The sequence below is a fragment of the Cicer arietinum genome, chromosome 8, assembly GCF_000331145.2.
Source record: "Cicer arietinum cultivar CDC Frontier isolate Library 1 chromosome 8, Cicar.CDCFrontier_v2.0, whole genome shotgun sequence".
In the NCBI taxonomy this organism is placed as follows: domain Eukaryota; kingdom Viridiplantae; phylum Streptophyta; class Magnoliopsida; order Fabales; family Fabaceae; genus Cicer; species Cicer arietinum.
In genome coordinates, this window is record NC_021167.2 from 20,088,676 (window position 1) to 20,099,229 (window position 10,554).

General features: G+C 34.9%; 1 long non-coding RNA gene across 1 annotated transcript; it reads left to right on the plus strand.

Annotated features, from left to right (window-relative positions):
• The first annotated feature begins 495 nt into the window (after positions 1 to 495).
• On the plus strand, positions 496 to 1,484 carry LOC140919126 (uncharacterized). Its single transcript, XR_012161712.1, has 2 exons — positions 496 to 965; positions 1,132 to 1,484. It is a non-coding gene; the product is annotated as an uncharacterized lncRNA (long non-coding RNA).
• The last annotated feature ends 9,070 nt before the right edge of the window (positions 1,485 to 10,554 follow it).

The window sequence follows — 10,554 nt, forward strand, 5'->3', positions numbered from 1 at the left end:
CATAAGTAAATCAAACAATAAACATATTATATACCAAAGGCCATCAAAATAAATAAAGGATCAAACTGGACAAAAATTCAAAGGTTGTGTTCTCTAATTTTTAAATAAATACTTTGACATAGAGAACGAGTAAAATAATAATTTTAGTATAATAAAAATATGTGACGATGATCGTCGTCTACCCACAACTATGAAAAATCAACTAAGTTTGCTCTCCAACAACTCCGTGAGAAGTAGACAGGACCTCAACTAGCAGAACTGAGCATCAATTTTTTTTTTCAAAAATTTAGAAAATTACTCTTGTGACACCCTAAACCCCTAAAATAATATATATAATAATTTATATTATTTTATAAAATTTGCAGCAGATAAATAAAAATTTATTTTCAAGAAAATAAAAACTTTTCATTTTTAATTTAGGATATCACGTTTCTCAAAAATCAAAAGGAACACTTTAAACACTACGCCAGAAATGACATTTAACAGCGCCCATTTTACAGCGCTTTCTAAACACAAGCGCTGTTGTAATTATATTTTAAAAATAACGGAACCTATTACAGCGCTTTTTATGTAAAGCGCTGTAAAACAAGCGCTGTAGTAGGTCATATAGCGTTTGCGCATCACGTTATAAGGATTTTACAGCGCTTGTCAAAAAAGCGCTGTAAACGGAAGCGCTTTCGCGAATCAGTTACAGCGCTTTTTTCACAAGCGCTGTAAAACACATGCGCTTTCATTGAATTTAACTACTTATTACAGCGCTTTTTTCACAAGCGTTGTAAAACACATGCGCTTTCATTGAATTTAACTACCTATTATAGCGCTTTTTTCACAAGCGCTGTAAAATACATCTTTCAAATAATTATATACGTTGGAAACCCTCATATCCTCCACATCTTTCAAATAATTATATACGTTGCGAACCCTAATATCCTCTACGTACTGTGCGGCCATCTACGTTGTCTAAGGTATTTTTTACACATGATCTGTTCTGTTTTGAAATTGTCAAAAATTGTCAAAAACTCATACCACATGATCTGTTCTGTTTTGAAATGTTTAGTTGATATTGGTTTCTTTTTGAAACTTGTTGATATGTTTTGAAAGCTTATTATTTTTGTTACTGCATTTATATAGGTGGTATAATATGGATAGGAAATGGATTTCAGCCAATCGATTGTCAAAAGAGTATGAAATTGGAGTGAAGGAGTTTGTTGAGTTTGCAGTGAAGAATGCAAAAGATCCAAATAGAGTAGTTTGTCCTTGTTTAAAATGTTGTTTTGGAAAACGTGTTAGAGAAGATGAATTAGAAGGACATCTAGTATGTAATGGAATTGATCAAAGCTACACATGTTGGATAAGACATGGTGAGAAAAAAAAAAAGGAAACATTAATTTTGAGAATAGTTCGACATATGCTTCAACTGACTTCGATACAGATACATATGAGCCGGACCGAGTTGATGAGATTGCAAAAGCAGTTGAAGAAGATCTTCGAGATTGTCCTAAAATGTTTGAAAGTTTGTTGAGTGATGCAGAGAAAGAATTATATAATGGTTGTACTAAATTCACAAGACTGTCAGCGATATTAAAGTTGTACAACTTAAAAGCGAGTAATGGATGGTCTGATAAAAGCTTTACGGAATTATTAACACTCATAAAAGATATGTTGCCAGATGATAATGAACTTCCCAGTCGAACCTACGAGGCTAAACGGATTTTGTGTTCTATTGGAATGAGTTACGAAAGGATTCATGCGTGTCCTAACGATTGCATTTTATTTCGAAACGAATATGAACTACTTAAGGCGTGTCCGAAATGCAATGTCTCTCGATATAAGAAGAAAGAATCTACTCCAGCAAAAGTCGTGTGGTATTTTCCTATAATACCAAGATTTAGGCGCATGTATCGCAGTGAAGAAGATTCAAAACACTTGACATGGCATGCAGATGAAAGAATTAGAGATGGAATGTTTCGACACCCTGCAGATTCCCCACAATGGGCAAAAATTGATCACGAGTATCCTGAATTCGGGATAGAGTCAAGAAATCTAAGACTTGCACTTTCTACTGATGGAATGAATCCACATGGTCTTCAAAGCATCTCACATAGCACGTGGCCTGTGATTTTGGTAATATATAACCTACCTCCATGGTTATGTATGAAGCGTAAGTTTATGATGTTGTCTCTGTTAATTTCTGGACCCAAACAACCGGGGAATGATATCGACGTATACTTGACTCCTCTAATCGAAAATTTAAAAAGTATGTGGGAGACAGGTGTGGAAGTTTATGATGGGTATAAGAAAGAATGTTTCAATTTAAGGGTTATGTTGTTCGGCATAATTAATGATTTTCCAGCATATGGTAATTTATCAGGATATAGCATTAAAGGTCAGTGTGCATGTCCTATATGTGAAGAGAGTACAAATTGGATGCGGTTGAAACATTGTAAGAAGAATGTGTTTCTTGGACATCGTAGATTTTTACCTTATAGTCATCAGTATCGTGGGTGGAGAAATGCATTCAATGGAAAATCAGAGGAAGGTAAAGCTCCTTTAGCACCGACTGGATATCAAATACTTGAAAAAGTACAAGGTTTGACCAATAAATTTGGCAAACCTTTTGCGGGAGAGCTGGTGAAAACTGGGTGGAAGAAAAAGTCAATTTTCTTTGAATTGCCATATTGGAAGTCATTGTATGTAAGACATTTCCTCGATGTGATGCATATTGAAAAAAATGTATTTGAAAGTGTTATTGGTACGTTACTCAATGTTCCAGGAAAGTCTAAAGATGGCGTCAATGCAAGATTGGACTTGGTCGATATGGGAATAAGAAATGAACTGGCTCCAGTAAAGAAAGGAAATCGCACATATCTACCTCCAGCCGCTCATACTCTATCTAGAAAGGAAAAAATTGTTTTATGTAAATTTCTACACGAAGTTAAAGTTCCAGAAGGATACTCTTCGAACATTAAAAATTTGGTTTGTATGAAAGACCTCAAGTTAAAAGGTTTGAAGACCCATGATTGTCATATTATAATGGAGCATTTGCTACCAATAGGTATACGTTCCATTTTACCTGAAAAAGTTCGACTAGCCTTAACTAGATTATGTTTCTTCTTCAGGGAAATTTGTAGTAAAGTGATCGACCCTCAGAAATTACCGACATTGCAGAGGGAAATTGTTGTTACTTTGTGTGAGCTTGAAATGTATTTCCCACCATCGTTTTTTGATATAATGGTTCACCTTACTGTTCATCTGGTTAAGGAGACACAACTTTGTGGGCCAGCTTATATGAGATGGATGTATCCGATAGAACGATATATGAAAATATTAAAAGGGTACGTAAAAAGTAGAAGTCGACCAGAAGGTTGTATTGCTGAACGATACATTGTTGAAGAGGCTGCTGAATTTTGTACTGAATATCTGTCCAATGTTGAATCCATAGGGCTTCCCATGTCTCGTCATTCGGGAAGACTATCAGGAGAAGGGATAACTGGAAGGAGACTACTGACTATATCAAGGACAGAATGGGAGCAGGCACAATTGTATGTTCTGCACAATGATGATGAGGTTCAACCGTATGTTACAATACACATTGATCAGTTATCTCGTTTGAACATGAATAGGAATCAAAATTGGATAACTCGAGAGCACAATCGAAGTTTTGTAACATGGTTAAAAAATCACATAATGTCAAAATTTGATATAGACCCCGGATCAATTTCAAATAGATTGAGGTGGCTAGCAAATGGTCCGAGCTTACATGTCTTTTCTTACACTGGTTATGTTATTAACGGCTACACATTTTATACCAAAGAACAAGATGATCAGACCACTATGCAAAATAGTGGAGTCACTCTCGTAGCTGAAGCGATGCATGTCTCAAGTGCAAAAGACAAAAACCCAATATATGCAAATCTATCATATTTTGGGGTTATCGAGCGCATATGGGAGTTAGACTACACAATGTTTCGTGTTCCCATATTTGGTTGCAAGTGGGTCGATAATAATAATGGCGTTCGGATTGATGAGTCAGGATTCTTGCTTGTCGATTTTAATAGGGTGGGATACAAAGACGAGCCTTTTATTTTAGCGTCGCAAGCTCAACAAGTGTTTTATGTCACTGATCCTTCTAATGATAAATGGTCTGTTGTCCTATCGACCAATAAAATAAGTGATGATAACAATAATGATGAAGATGTTGGTAATGATCTTTTATTTGCAACATCACAACAACCACATGAAATTGATTCAACTGATGATGGTTTATATCTTAGAGATGATCATGATGAGGGAATTTGGATTAATCCATCGTTTCGTATTGTAAATGGACAAACAAATGTGAATGTCACCAGGAAAAGAAGAAGGGCATCTTAATGTATATATATGTTTAATTGTTTTATATAAGCTATGCATGTAATCTGAACTGTGTTATTGTAAATATGCATGTAATCTGAATTGAGTGTTTTATACTAAGTTCTGATTAATTTATTTTCTGATTAATTTATTTTCTGCTTATATTTAGCTTGATTTGAGTGTTTTATACCAAGTTCATGTAACAATGAGTGTTTTATATTTAGCTTGATTTACATGAACTGAACTGAATATAAATTAGTAATTTACATGAACTGAACTGAACTGAATAGAGAGATTCTCTTTTGCTCAGTGCATATATATATATAGATTCTTCAGAATACTCATTTCTAATAATTCATCATCTCCTAAAGTATTGTGATAAAGACAATGATAACAATATTTTTAATCCAATAAACAATGATAAAAATGTTTTTAATGTCATCCCAACCCAAATAAACCAAACACAAAAATAAAATAAAGAGACATTTTACAGCGCTTATCTTAAAAAGCGCTGTAAAAGATCCTTTTAAAAATAAAATAATGAGTGTTTTATACCTTTTACAGCGCTTTTCACACAAAGCGCTGTAAACGACTCTTTTGAAAGTGAGTAAAAAAGACATTTTACAGCGCTTATTTGACAAAGCGCTGTAAAAAAGCTTTAAAAATAATATTCATCAGACACCTAATTTCTTCAAACACCTTGTACGCATCATGGGAATCCAAAAAACATCAGACACAAACCCATTTCTTCAAACACCTTGTACGCATCATGGGAATCCAAAAAACATCAGACACAAACCCATTTCTTCAAACACCTTGTACGCATCATGGGAATCCCCAAAAACACCAGACACAAACCCATTTTTCGCAACATGGCAATGATCCTGAATACCAATTAAGTTTCGATTTAAGAAGGAAAGAGAATGTAAAGAGATAAAAAGGGTGTTGAGGTGGAGATTGAATTGTGAAAGAGTAAGCTTTGATGTTTGTGAAGAAGATGCATAAAAGGAGAAGAGTTTGGTGAAGAGGAAGGGATTTTTGTGGTGACCAGTTACTACTATGTGGGTTTTGCATGCATGTTGAGCTTGTTTAAAAAATAACATAACATAACAAAACACAAAAACAATAAGGCCTTTTACAGCGCTTATTTGGAAAAAGCGCTGTAAAAGAGCCTTTTAAAATTAACATAAAGAGACATTTTAGAGCGCTTATGTGGAAAAGCGCTGTAAAAGGCTTTAAAAAACATTCATATAACATAATAACACACGGAGGTCTTTTACAGCGCTTATTTGGGAAAAGCGCTGTAAAAGAGCCTCTTAAAATTAACATAAAGAGACATTTTAGAGCGCTTATGTGTAAAAGCGCTGTAAAAGGCATTCAAATAACATAATAACACACGGAGGTCTTTTACAGCGCTTATTTGAAAAAAGCGCTGTAAAAGAGCCTTTTAAAAATTTAACTAAAGAAGCCTTTTAGAGCGCTTATGTGTGAAAGCGCTGTAAAAGGCATTCATATAACATAATAACACACGGAGGTCTTTTACAGCGCTTATTTGAAAAAAGCGCTGTAAAAGAGCCTTTTAAAAATTTAACTAAAGAAGCCTTTTAGAGCGCTTATGTGTGAAAGCGCTGTAAAAGGCATTCATATAACATAATAACACACGGAGGTCTTTTACAGCGCTTATTTGAAAAAAGCGCTGTAAAAGGCATTCAAATAACATAATAACACACGGAGGTCTTTTACAGCGCTTATTTGAAAAAAGCGCTGTAAAAGGCATTCAAATAACATAATAACACACGGAGGTCTTTTACAGCGCTTATTTGAAAAAAGCGCTGTAAAAGAGCCTTTTAAAAATTTAACTAAAGAAGCCTTTTAGAGCGCTTTACAAAATAAGCGCTGTAAAAGGCTTATAAAAAGCGCTGTAAAAGTGTTACGTATATATAACAGTTACCTCTTCAGTTTCCTCTTCATTACGTAACCTTCATCTCAACCTTCATTTCTTCTCTTCTTTTGCAAACCCTATCATCCCGTCCTTTACGAACCTTATTTCCACGATCATCTCCTTCATTTCGAACCTTATTTCCATCCAAGATCATCTCTCCCATTTCACACAATATATTTTCATTGAAATACGTAACCCTCATTACGTATTTCTTCAAACCGTATTTCTGTGAACCATATTTCTGTGAACTTTCTGCAAACCCTCTTTTCTTTGCATTTCGTCTTTCTTCGAACCATCATTATTCAGGTATTGATGTTATTAAATTTTTGTAATCATTAGAATGCATGTTGAGCTTTTTTAAGATATACTGATACATGTTGAGTTTGTTTATAATAATGCATGATCCATGTTGAGCTTGTTGATGTTATACTAAAGTGCATGTTGAACTTGTTGTAGTTAAATGGATACAAACAAAGATTTAGAAGTTCAAAATGAAGAAGTTGGCACCTCTAAGACTTACGAAAAAGAAGTCAAACGTGGTGCAACTATCATGCAAAGGGTGATTAAAGCACGGAGCAGTGGCATTAAATTTGAGGTATACTATATATACTCTGTTTGCTGTGTGTTTTTTTATCTTTTTTTAGGGTTTAGGGCATGTACTTACTATATGAGTTTATTAGGTTGGCTGGAACGAGAGTGGTCAGCCAGTTGACCCCAACAGCTCCATGTTTGTAAGCTACATTGGGGCTGTTGTTCGTCAAAATGTCCCAATAACAATAGACAACTGGAGAGATAAGGCGTTGAAGGATGCCAAAGATATCATCTGGAATGACATTCAAGTAAATATTTTGATCTACTCTTTTGTCATTTATAATTTTTTTTCTGTAAAATACATTACTTATAATTGTTTTCATTGCAGACCACTTTTGTTCTTGATGAGGAACGAAAGTCATATGTTTTGAGAGTTGCTGGGAAAATCCATCGTGGATTTAGATCCCATCTCTCAAATTTCTATCTAAAAGATAGAGAAGGAAACACAAATGCTGAACCTCCAAAGATATATCAACATTATATATCAAAGGATGAATGGAGTGCATTTGTTTCCAAACGTTCTGACCCGGCGTTTGTCGTAAGTGATTAATTTATTAGCATTTGTGTTTTATTATTCATATTCGTAGCGTATTTTAAATTTTTACACAATTGCTATTTTTTTTTTATATAGAATATTAGTAAGGCAAATCGCGAACGGGCAAGCAACCCAAAACACCCATACAAGAAATCACGTATGGGATATGCACGCCTTGAACAAAAAATTGTAAGTAATTAAACATCACTTGTAATTTGTATTATAAACTATAGTGTGTAACTAATTTGTATTATTTTGTTTATGATTTTAACGAATAGAGAAAAGACACCCAAGCCGATCAACCCTTGGGTCGTCATATCTTATGGAAGGAAGCGCGTGTTAACAAAGAAGGAGTGGTTGATAATGAAAATGTCAAGAAAGTTGTAGAACTTTGTGTAAGTATATTATCACTTTAATATTTTTTAATATTGTATTTTAAAAATGCTATTGAACTTATCTTTTTAATGTTACATGTATTTTAGGAAACTATTGAACAAAGTTCTGAAACTCAAGAGGGCAACAAGGATACGTGCAGGGACATTCTTGGGAAAGTGTTTAATGTCCCTGAGTATTCCGGTCGAGTGAGGGGGAAAGGATTTGGCGTAACTCCCAAAAGCTTTTTTCCTCAAGAGAAGCGCCAAAAACCTTCCAACGAGGAAGTATTAGAGAAGCTCAGAATCTTATCGGAGCAAGTGGCACTCTTGGTGAATACGAATAAAGACAAGCAACTTCCGGTTCAGCTCCAACCTGAAATACAAATGGAGAGTGAAACCGGGAGTTGCAACGTCGGTTTGAAGAGTATTCCCGAGGTAATTAATTACTTACTACTTACTTGCTTATGTAATTACTTATGTATTAAACAAACTTATATATTAACTGTACTTATGTTTTAACTATTGATGTAGGGTGTCACTACATGTGTCCTATACTTGTCCTCGCCGACTCAACGGAAGGTGGGAAAAGGAATATTGCACAATACTTCGGGAGAAGTATTGCACAATATTCCGATCCCCGCGGGCCATGTCAAAGTATCGCCTACGGTTGCTTTCGAACCAACTGCACCGTTGCCCATACCGGACAACGATGGAGATATGAAGTTCTTAAGCGACGCTATTGGCAGTTACGTGGCATGGCCCACACACCTTGTTGCCCTCGAAAAAAAGATTCCCAAGGACAAATCAGTTACATCTCCCGAAAAGGTTTGTCACATTTATTGCCTAAGGTTTTTTATTTTTTCAGATTCAATAAACTAACATTTTACCTCATTTTTGTAGGTCCAAATAAATAAACCACCCCTACAGCCAAAAAAAGGCAGCAGACCTCAAAAATTGGAGGTTAATAGGGCTGCCAAACTACAAAGGCTGGAGGGTAATAAAGCTGCAAAACTTGCAGCAACAAAAAATCTGGATCGGGGAAAATCGGTCGCTGCTGCTGCTGCTCCTAATAAAAGTCAGCCACGCCTTGGTAAATACGGGGCGTGTCTTGACATCCAAATAAAAAGGAACATGGGCAGCAGCAACGATTCGCCCATTGTACAAATGAATCAAGACATCTTTGGAGATGAGTATATTGAATACCTCGAAAAGGAGCAAATGTACGATCTTCTCGAACATAAGGAGCTGAGTGTTACTGTAATCAGCTTGTACATAAGGTAAAAAATACTTTTAATTGCATTTATTTGTAATTAATTAAATGTATTGGTAATTAATCTAGTTTAAAATTTTCATTGAAGGTTTTTGTACGAGAAGGTCGTGTGCACGAGGAAACTGTCAAATAAATACTCATTCTTGTCTCCGCATAAGATGTCGATGTTCAAACTCGATCCAGACAATGTAAAACACTACATTGTAGATATGTTTTTAAGAAATAAAGAAAGTGATAAATTGTTCTTGGCACCATATAATTCAGGGTACGTAATTTTATCTTTTTTAATTGATGAGAATTTAATTTATTAGTTGTCTATAAACAAAATTGCTTAACCAATTTTTTGTTGTTGTAGGGCACATTGGGTGCTATTTGCAATCAATGCGGTCTCTGAAGTGATATACTATTTGGATCCCGTGCACGGCGATTACACCAATCACCCCGGAATAAAGAATATGCTCGACACGTAAGTAATATTCATTTATTTCTTACATATATATATTTATATATATATATATATAAATATATATATGTAAGAAATAAATGAATATTACTTACGTGTCGAGCATATTCTTTATTCCGGGGTGATTGGTGTAATCGCCGTGCACGGGATCCAAATAGTATATCACTTCAGAGACCGCATTGATTGCAAATAGCACCCAATGTGCCCTACAACAACAAAAAATTGGTTAAGCAATTTTGTTTATAGACAACTAATAAATTAAATTCTCATCAATTAAAAAAGATAAAATTACGTACCCTGAATTATATGGTGCCAAGAACAATTTATCACTTTCTTTATTTCTTAAAAACATATCTACAATGTAGTGTTTTACATTGTCTGGATCGAGTTTGAACATCGACATCTTATGCGGAGACAAGAATGAGTATTTATTTGACAGTTTCCTCGTGCACACGACCTTCTCGTACAAAAACCTTCAATGAAAATTTTAAACTAGATTAATTACCAATACATTTAATTAATTACAAATAAATGCAATTAAAAGTATTTTTTACCTTATGTACAAGCTGATTACAGTAACACTCAGCTCCTTATGTTCGAGAAGATCGTACATTTGCTCCTTTTCGAGGTACTCAATATACTCATCTCCAAAGATGTCTTGATTCATTTGTACAATGGGCGAATCGTTGCTGCTGCCCATGTTCCTTTTTATTTGGATGTCAAGACACGCCCCGTATTTACCAAGGCGTGGCTGACTTTTATTAGGAGCAGCAGCAGCAGCGACCGATTTTCCCCGATCCAGATTTTTTGTTGCTGCAAGTTTTGCAGCTTTATTACCCTCCAGCCTTTGTAGTTTGGCAGCCCTATTAACCTCCAATTTTTGAGGTCTGCTGCCTTTTTTTGGCTGTAGGGGTGGTTTATTTATTTGGACCTACAAAAATGAGGTAAAATGTTAGTTTATTGAATCTGAAAAAATAAAAAACCTTAGGCAATAAATGTGACAAACCTTTTCGGGAGATGTAACTG